The sequence below is a fragment of the Solanum tuberosum genome, unplaced genomic scaffold, assembly GCF_000226075.1.
Source record: "Solanum tuberosum cultivar DM 1-3 516 R44 unplaced genomic scaffold, SolTub_3.0 scf00006, whole genome shotgun sequence".
Classification (NCBI taxonomy): Eukaryota; Viridiplantae; Streptophyta; class Magnoliopsida; order Solanales; family Solanaceae; genus Solanum; species Solanum tuberosum.
The window spans coordinates 1,205,237-1,215,431 of NW_006238932.1; positions in this window are offsets into that span (position 1 = coordinate 1,205,237).

Consider the following 10,195-nt stretch of genomic DNA (forward strand, 5'->3'; position numbering starts at 1 on the left):
AGACAAGACTTGCTAGGAATTGAATCAATCGTCTTAGGGGAATGGCCTGTATCCACTGTTTGACACAGATATTAGACCATAGCACAAGAGACAATTCCCTTTAGTCCCCTAACCAAACGAAAGAGGATTCATGGACAAAAGTTGTGGGTAAGCCCTTGGTTTACCCTCAAAAATATACGTTGATAAGGGATAACCTCTTTGCTGTATTTTTGGTCTTGGGGCGAGCCCGACAACCCAATGCAGAAGAAAGTAGCCCTTTCAAAACCCTTTCCGGCTAGGGCATCCAGTAAGAAATGCTAGTTCACTTATCTTATTCACCTTAGGAGGTGATACGACAAAGGTGTTAAGACCCAAAGAACTGTTCACTGAACTCCCGAGGCATTCAAACCAAGACTGAGAAAGCTTAATCAGTAAAGACTATTTTTGTGGAATGACTTAACTTAGTCCCTACACGAGACTAGAAAGGAGGCTAGCGAACCAAGGTTCGCCATTTTTTAAGATAAGAAACACAGGGTAGAAAGTCTTGCATACTCATTTCTCTATCTAAGTAAGACAAGAGGGATGGAACTTTATAGCTAGTCAAAAAAGTGATAAGAAGGTCTAATCATGCTACTTTAGTTGTATGCTTAACACATGAAAGTTGATCAGTTCTCCCTTTAGAAATAGGCTAAGAAAGTCATCAGTTCGAATCCGAGGAAGGGATTTTTTCAGGTATGCCGCTTTTCCAGCAAGAAAGCTATTCTCACCAGGTGCACTGCACTTTCCCTTGTCCAGATGTTCGCCTTTCAAATTCAAGTAATGGGTACCCACCGAAGAATGGAGCTTCGTGACATGTTGAGGAAGGCCCCTTGTGTTGTTAAGAGTAAAGCATCCTGAGGTAGTTGAACCTTCTTTGACCTCTTTCAGCGGTGGGCTTACCTTTTTTATTAGTTTCAAATTCTTGTCATTGTCGCTCATCATTCTTTTTGGAAAAGGATCAAGAAACTCTCTTTTTGGAATGGGAAGGCCAGATTTGGGAAACAATTACTAGAATTCCTCCACTATGGATGGACTGATCTAAAGAGCGAAGACTTGATTCGATATTTATAGTTGCTATAGGTTAGGGCTTCTACCATTTTATTCTATTTTTATATAGAGGTAGACGACACAGACAAGGGATCTCTCTCGCTATGGATAGTTGTTGTTTGCGAAAAACGTCTGTTCTTCTTTATACTTTCAATAATTATATTGAATAAAGAAAAATTGATCCATTGGTATTTTAATGCTCAAACTCTACTCCTCCAAAGCTTACTCACAAACTATGGATCACATAGGGATAAAAATATAGGATTTTTCATACAAAGCAAATCGGGAACCTTCTTTCGAAACTTGCTTGATACACAAAATAAAAGACAAAATATGAGAATTGGTGCAAGCACCAAAACACTTAATAGACATGTAAGAGTAAAAGAAATGCTTCCTAGACTACCAAAAATTGGCTGAAGCTAGTTAGGTCCTCCGATCAGTCAAGTGTTGACACCGAATTTGTTTTGACCTTTCTTCTCAATGTCCGAATGAACATGCATTCATTTCTTTATAGTATGGTAGAGTATGATAGACTTATTACCAATCCAATCGAAATCCTTAATTCAATAGATCAAACTAGCAAGGATAATATCGTAAAGTCAAAGTGGAAGAAGACTGCCATTATAGAAGGATCAAGGTGCAAACTTTAAGGGCTAGGGAACTCCTTTAGCTCAATAATGAAAGTTAGGTTTGATCGGAGCAGGCCTTACCTCTTAGATGACTCAAGCAAGTCATTAAGTTGTTAGATGGATCCTCATAAGAGTAGTTACTTAAGGTCTAGTAGTAGACAGGTGAGCGCCACAATTCTAAAAGGTTTTTACTTGAGGTTTTTGTGGCAAAGCAAGTCTACAAGCCACTACAGTGAGGTCATAAGTCTAATTCTTTCTCTTATTGATATCCTAGAATGCTATACGCAGCTCCCCCCTACAAGGTTACTTTAGATAGCGGTACTTTCTTTATAAGATTGGCATCCCCATTCTAGGTTTACTTAGTACTTAGGTCGTGAGTTTCGATCTTAGTAGCCTTAATTCCCATCCTTCGTAAGAACATAGGTTTTTTTCCCTCAGTTTGTGCTCTCTTTACTTTAACTAAAAAACTAATTTTCACTTTAAGTAGGACTCTATGAGATCTACCTTAGAATGAGCTAGATATCCTGTGTTAACAAGAAGGAATGGCGGGATGCTAAAGAGTTGTCTATAAGACTAGTGCAATCAAGTAATCGACAAAGTAATCCATATATAGACCAGCCACATAACTAAACACAACATTACAAAGTGAAAAATGACGGCATTGAAGACTACTAGTTATAAATAAGATCTATCGAGTGAGGAATATAGGAGCTAATGCAATCAATCAGTACACGAATCATTTCCTCTAGAAGGAGTGAACTCAATCACTCTTGAATTGATGTTTTCTTAACATTTTAGGGAATGGTTAGTGATGAGGGCATATGACAGAGATAAACTACCATAGCAAAAGCACCATTTCATATTACTACAAAACTTCATCATATTTTGATGAAGAATGCACCCACATTAATATGCAGCCCTTTCATGAGTCTGTAGACGAACACTTCCCTTTACATAGTTAACTCCGAGGTGTTCTTACAGGGTAACAAGGTACTACACATAATTTTTAGTCAAACACGCACCTCTTGATTTAAATGGGTATATGCAGAGTGCCATGTCTACCAGTATCCTTAGTTTGTTCCCACTTAGAAATTGAATTTACACCATAAAGAGTATGGTGTATATCTCTATACGGAGGCGTCTCCATCATCTTTTGATATTTAGTATGGTCACAATCAGGAGTCCCCAAAAGTTCATTCAATACTCCTATCGAAAACTAAACAAGACGACACCTTATATCACCTTAATTTCTAAAAAAGTTATATGCGTTCTAAATAGCATGTAATTCATGCACAAGACTTAAATTACACTAAGGTTGGTCAAGGTAAATGTATTAGATGCCCAATGCGTACACCTTGGTATGAATTTGGAGAAATGCAGCTTGCAAACACCCCTCATTTACATGTTCATTGCTCATATACTTTTAAACCTACTGACAATAATAACATTCCTCTCCAATATATCCACCACTTGTTTATTGAATTTTTAAAGGAGAAATCACATAGGTTCCCGATTAGAAGTTCTAGCAGAAGACCCCTTCCTATTTCTCTTTCTACTCGCTCCAATTTCAATATTTTTTCCTTTAGGTGCCATGAAAACCCATAAAGTGTGAGAAAAGAGAAGAAAAAATATTTTGGTGTGGGGAGGGGGTGGGGAGGCATTGGCAGTGGGGTTTTTTGGTGGGGTTTGTTTTCTTTGGTGGTTGGTGGTGGAAGGATTGATGTCTGGAAAAAGCTTAGGGAAAGCAACAACGGAGGATTGTGGTGTTTGGGTGTGAGAGTTGTAAGTTAGAAGCAAAGAAAGTTGAAGGAATTGGAGCGAGGGGCAGAAGGTAGAGTGAGAAAGTGAGGAATTTTATTAGGTCTAGAAATAAAAGGTTAGAGTGGGATTTTGATGGGTGCGCCACACAAAATTAATTTTTTTTTGTGAAGATCCATGGGGCACGATATGTTGCCAGTCCACCAAATATTGGTTGCAGAACTTATAAACTTGGTGTGGCGCACCTGGCGAGTGCTCGTCCAGTACAACATTTCTACACACCTGGCACGACGTGCTGTAAGAGAGCTCGACTAGTGCTGCAGTTGTTGCATGCATGGCGCGGCGTGCCTCTTCTACGTCTTATCATTTAAAATTTTCTTCTTGATGCTTGGTACACGTTCCTTTGTCTGTGCATCATCTAAACCATATATAGAAATGGTGGGTTGCCTCTCACCTAACGACTTATTTTGGTCGTGGCACGCCTCATTTTTTATACCTAAATATTTCAAGTAATTGTAATTTAAACTAAATCTTACCAAAAATATAATAAAATAAAATGAAAAATAACAAACTATTACAAATATTTACGGATTGCCTCCCATGAAGTGCCTTGTTTAACGTCACGTCTCGACGCAAACTTGAATCATTAATCATTTAGCTCAAGAGCTTCTCAATCTCAATTTGCATATTTACCAAAGTAGTGCTTAAACCGTTGTCCATTTATTAAGAATGATGATGCATCCTTTCCTTTAAGCTCAACAACACCATGTTGTATCATCCTCACCACTTCGAAAGGCCCACTTCATTGAGACCTTATTTCATTAGGAATAGTCTAAGTCTAGAGTTGCAGAGCAATACTTTTTGGCCTGGAGTAAAGGTACGAGTGACTATGTGCTTGTCCTGCAATCACTTAGTCTTCTCTTTGTACAACTTTGCATTCTCATAAGCATGGAGCCTAAACTTCTCAAGTTCATGCAATTTTCCTACTCTTTTCCTGCCTACTAGCTCTGAGTAAAGATTTAACTTCTTTATCTCCCAATATGCTTGATGTTCTAACTTTGCCGGAAGATGACATGTTTTACCAAACACCATGTGATAGGGAGAAGTCCCTATGGGTGTTTTATATACTGCCCTATATACCCATAATGTGTCGTCAAGCTTCCCGACCCAATCTTTCCTCAGTGCATTTATTGTTTTTTTCAAAGATTTGCTTCACCTCTTGATTGGACACTTCAACTTGGCCACTAGTTTGTGGATGATATGTCGTAGACACGTTATGATAAATAAAAAAATTTGTGAGAAGATTCTTCACCAAGTGGTTAATGAAGTTCTTACCTCCATCAGTTATGATTTCCCTTAAAAGTACAAAAATGAGTGAAAATTTGCTTCTCTATGAATTTAATCAGCACCTTTGAATCGCTCGAGGGAAGAGCTACAAACTTGATACCCTTGGACACAAAATTTATCGCCACTAGAATGTATTGGTTTCCATCTATTAGTGGGCTAATCCATGAAGTCAATACCCCACACATCAAAGATTTCTACCTCAACAATATTGTTTAGTGGAATCTCATATATTCTTAATATAGTACCCAACCATTGACAATGGTCACATTCTTCCACATATTCTATAGAATCTTTTAACAAAGAGGGCAAGAAGAAGCCTGATTGTAATACGTTGTGAGTCGTACACTCTCCTTAGTGACGACCTCCATAAGGACTTGCATGACAACTCTCGAGTACTTTCTTGGCCTCGTTTTCCTAAATGCATCTTCTAACCACTTGATCCACCCTTTGTTTGAATAATAATGTTTCATCCTACATGTAGAACCTTGCATCATGCTTTAGCATCTTTCTTTGATGAGTGGTTGCACTCGATGCAAACACTCCACTTACCAATAGATTAACTCTTTTAGTGTACTAGGGAATTTTGGAGATATCTAAGGCTATAACCTTCTCGTCTAGAAACTCTTCCGGAATCACTCCTTCTTCTTGCACATGACAGAAGTTCTCCAACCTTGAATGATGATCAGAAATTTGGTTCTCTACGCCTTTTCGGGCTTTTATTTCAAGGTAAAACTCTTGTAGAAGAAATATCCAATGAATGAGCCTTGGCTTAGCTTGTTGAATAAGTACCTAATAGCTGCATGGTTAGTAAAGATAGTCACTTAGGTAGCTACCAAATAGGATTTGAACTTGTCGAAGGTTAACACCAGAGCAAGCATCTCCTTCTCAGTCATTGTGTAATTAGCTTGGACAATGTCAAGGATCCTTCTAGCATAATAAATCGAATGGAACACCTTATCTCTTCTTCGTCCCAATACTGCACCCACTGCTACATCGCTTGCATCACACATGAGTTCAATCGTTAGCTCCTAGCTCGGAGCAATCAAGATTTGAGCTTCTATTAAATTCTTTGGTATCTCAATAGCCTTTAGACAATGATCATCAAACTCAAATTTCCCCTATTTCTCCAAGACACTAGACATAGGTTAGGCAGTCTTGGATAAGTCCTTGATGAATATTCGGTAAGAACCCACATGCCCTAGAAAGCTTTTTACTCTTTTGACAGAAACTCGAGGTGGCAGTTTCTCTTTTACCTCAACTTTAGCTTTATCCACTTCTAATCCATATTTCGATACCTTGTGACCCAACACTATTCCTTTCCAAACCAAGAAGTGACATTTCCCCCAATTAAGTACCATATTAGTATCTTAAGAATGAGTAAGTACTTTATCGAGGTTTTGAAGATATACCTTGAAAAACTTCCCAAAGGCGGATAAATCATCCATGAATACCTCTACAAAGTCCTCCACCATGTCATAAAAATAACCATCATACATCTCTGAAATGTAGCAGGGGCATTGTAGAGTTCAAATGGCATACACTTAAAAGCATATGTGCCATAGGGACATGTGAAAGTAGTCTTCTCTTGATCCTCGGGTGCAATCACAATCCTATTATATCGGGAATAACCATCTAAAAATGAATAGTATTCCTTCCCTAATAAATTGTCAAGTATTTGATTAATGAAAGGGACGGGATATTGATCTTGTCACGCCCCGAGCTACCCCCGAGACGCGGACACGGGACCTAGGACCACAAGTGATCCCAAGCTAACCCTGCTGGCATGATCATGAGCATACTAAATATAATCTGAATAATAGAAAACTGTGCGGAAGCTAAAATCATAAATAAGATGAAAAGATGGGGGACTACCCATATACTATAACTGAGATAAATGAAAATTGATGAGTTTAATACAATGAAGATATTAACTCAATACTAAGTTGAATCTATCTATGTCTGAAATAAGACCTCTAAACTGACTAGAAATCTTGGGACATGCCCCAACTAGATCTAGCAAAAACTAGAAACTAAAGACTAAAAGCAAAAAAGATAAACATGTCACTAGTCCTCGAAGAAATGAGGACTCATCACTGATGCTGCTGAACTGAAGATCGAGAATCGATCTAAGCGTGATCTGGATGCTAGAGAACCTAGAACCTACATACAACGAGAAGATGTAGCGCACCTATGCGTCAGTACTTGAAAGATACTGAGCATGCAAGATAGAGTAAAGCTGAAAAAGCATATAATTGAACAAAGCAATAAAACAATGAAATAATATGAACATGATATAACTGAATACTGAGCTAACTGAATGCAATAACCAATTTATAGCATGCTGACTGAATACTGAAAGAACTGTAAATGTGGTAAATGCAATAGAGTCTGACTGAACTATGGGAGCTACTAATAACCGACAATAAAACCACATGAGCTAAATGTGGAGTCCGATGTACACGCCCCATCGAGAGGACCCAATATACCTTGCCAGAGGTATAGAGGCATGCTAGCGTGATCACTAAACTGATGTTGCCCATAGAGGAGACTTACACCTACATGGCTCGTAGTTTTGGGACTATATGGGTATGCTGAACCCTAGTCCAACTCGGTACTATGCTACTCCCAATAGATTAAGTGGTTAATTGGTTATGACTGAATAGTGGATAGGTCAAAGCTGAATATGCAAACTGAGAATGCAACAATTAATCTTATAATGATGCATTAATAACTGAGGCATGTATAACTGAATAACTGAAATATCTGACCTAGCATGTGTAATTCAAGAACTAAAGAAATACATAGCTAGGGTTCTGAAATTCATGCGAGAAATGATGTAATAACATGATAATCTGATTTGGAACATGTTAATAACTAGTTCATGATGATCTGTTGTAATTCTAGAAACCCTAGGTCTGTTCATATTCATGAAATCAAGAATCTGACTGAATTCTAGGGACCTAATGGGCAAAAGGAACCACTAGTGAAATCCCACATACCTGGTGATGAATTCAACGGAGAAATTCTTAGATTTCGGGGCTGGAACTGATGGAACCTTGCTGCATTTTTGAACTAGGGTTCTTGACCTTTTTCGCCTCTCTTTCTTCTAATTTTCTAAGTTTTTGATTTAATGATTTGAGTTTAGATAAGTTCTAGTTATGTTTCTAGGCTTAAATTGACTAAAACCTCATGATTTAGGGTCTAAACAACGTACCTTAGGGTTTAAACGAAATAGGTAAAGACCAAAAGACCCCTGACTTAATTGTTGTCGTAATGACCGACGGACGGGACTGACGGGCCGTAGGTCAATCGACGGTCCGTCGATCGGAGTCGTCGGTCGAGTATGCCCGACAGGGCTTCACTAAAACGAGCATAACTTTTTACTCGGAGGTCAGATTTTAGCAAACTCGGTGGCGTTGGAAAGAGGATTCAATTATCTATCATATCATAGGTCATGGGACACATAATTACCTTTGTTACAAGAGCTATTACCATCTAAAGTTGACCCAATCATAATTTTCATCTAACTGGCTGCTACCCTCACCTACGGTCAAACCGATGGACCGTGCATCGAAGACAGTCCGTGTTGGTCTACCGTCAATCAGGATTGAAGCTGGGCTTTAGGGGCATTGATCCATGGACACGAACCACGGTCCGTGACCTGACCTACAGACCGTAGGTCCGGTCGTGGGTCAACACTTGGCCGAATTTCTGGCTGAGTTCTAGGGGAGTTTGCTGACACGAACCACAGACTTGTAGGACGGACCGTGGGTCCTCCTACGGTTGGTGCCCTTGAGTGCCACCTGCAACACCAGAAATCTGCAATCTGGTTTATTTTAGGATACGGGGTGTTACATTATCTCCCCCGTGGGACCATTTGTCCTCGAATGAAGACTAAACTATATGAAATGAAGGGAGAGGGCTACAATCCCTACCACTAAACACTGAGAACTGAATTTATGACTGAACTGAATTCCAAGAACATGCAAATACGCTGAGAAATGCAAGTACTAATTGAAGGAACATGATTCTAAGACTGAATTTACGCATGAATGACTGAAAATTGAGAGGAACCTATTTACCCTCAAAGCTGGAATGGAATCGGAAGGAAAGAGGTGAGGATACTTGGACTTCATGGTTGCTTCTTCTTCCCAAGTAGCTCCCTCTACGGACTGACTCCTCCACAAAACCTTGACTGAAGCGACTTCTTTATTTCTCAACCTTCTAACCTGACGATCGAGAATCTCAACTGGTGCATCCTCATATGAGAGACTATCTTTTAACAGCCACCCTCTCTAATGGCACTATGGATGCTGGATCACCTACACACTTCTTCTAAAGAGAAATGTGAAAGACTGGATGCGCTGCTGCTAAGTCTGGTGGCAACTCTAACTCATAAGCCATTTACCAATCCTTTTCAGGATCCGGCAAGGGCCTACATATCTGGGACTGAGCTTCCCTTTCTTGCCAAATCTCATCACCCCCTTCATAGGTGACACTTTCAGGAAAACCCAATCATCAACTTGGAACTCTAGTTCCCTTCTTCTCACATCTGCATAAGACTTCTGGCGACTCTGGGCAGTCTTAAGTCTATCTCTAATGAGTTGCACTTTCTCCATAGCATCAAGGACTGAATCTGGTTCTATCAAGGTTGCTTCACCTACTTCAAACCAACCAACTGGAGATCTGTATCTACGCCCATACAATGTCTCATAAGGGGCCATCTGAATGCTGGAATGGTAACTATTTTTATAACCGAACTCAATAAGAGGAAGGTGAGCACCCAACTACCCTTGAAGTCGATCACACAAGCTCTCAACATGTCCTCTAACGTCTGAATGGTACACTCTACCTGACCATCCATCTGGGGATGAAATGTTGTGCTAAGATTAACCTGAGTACCAAGACCTTTCAGTAATGACTTCCAGAAATGAGAGGTAAACAGAGGACCTCTATCTGAGATTATAGACAAAGGAACCCATGCAACCACACAATCTCATTAATGTAAAGCTTGGCGTAATCCTCTGCCGAATCTGTAGTCTTGACCGCCAAAGAGCGAGAACACTTAGTAACCCTATCAACAATCACCCAAATGGAGTCATGCTGTCTGCGAGTACGAGGTAAACCTGTGATGAAGTCAATGTTGATCACTTCCCACTTCCAAGTAGGAATGTCAATCTCTTGAGTCATACCTCCTGGTTTCTGATGTTCTACCTTGACTTGCTGGCAATTGGGCACTTAGCCACAAAATCTACTATATCTCTTTTCATACCATTCCACCAATAGACTTCCCGCAGATCGCGGTACATCTTAGGGCGCCTGGATGGATAGAAAATCTGGAGTTATGGGTCTCTGCAAGAATATGTTGTCTCAACTCGCCCACACTAGGAACACAT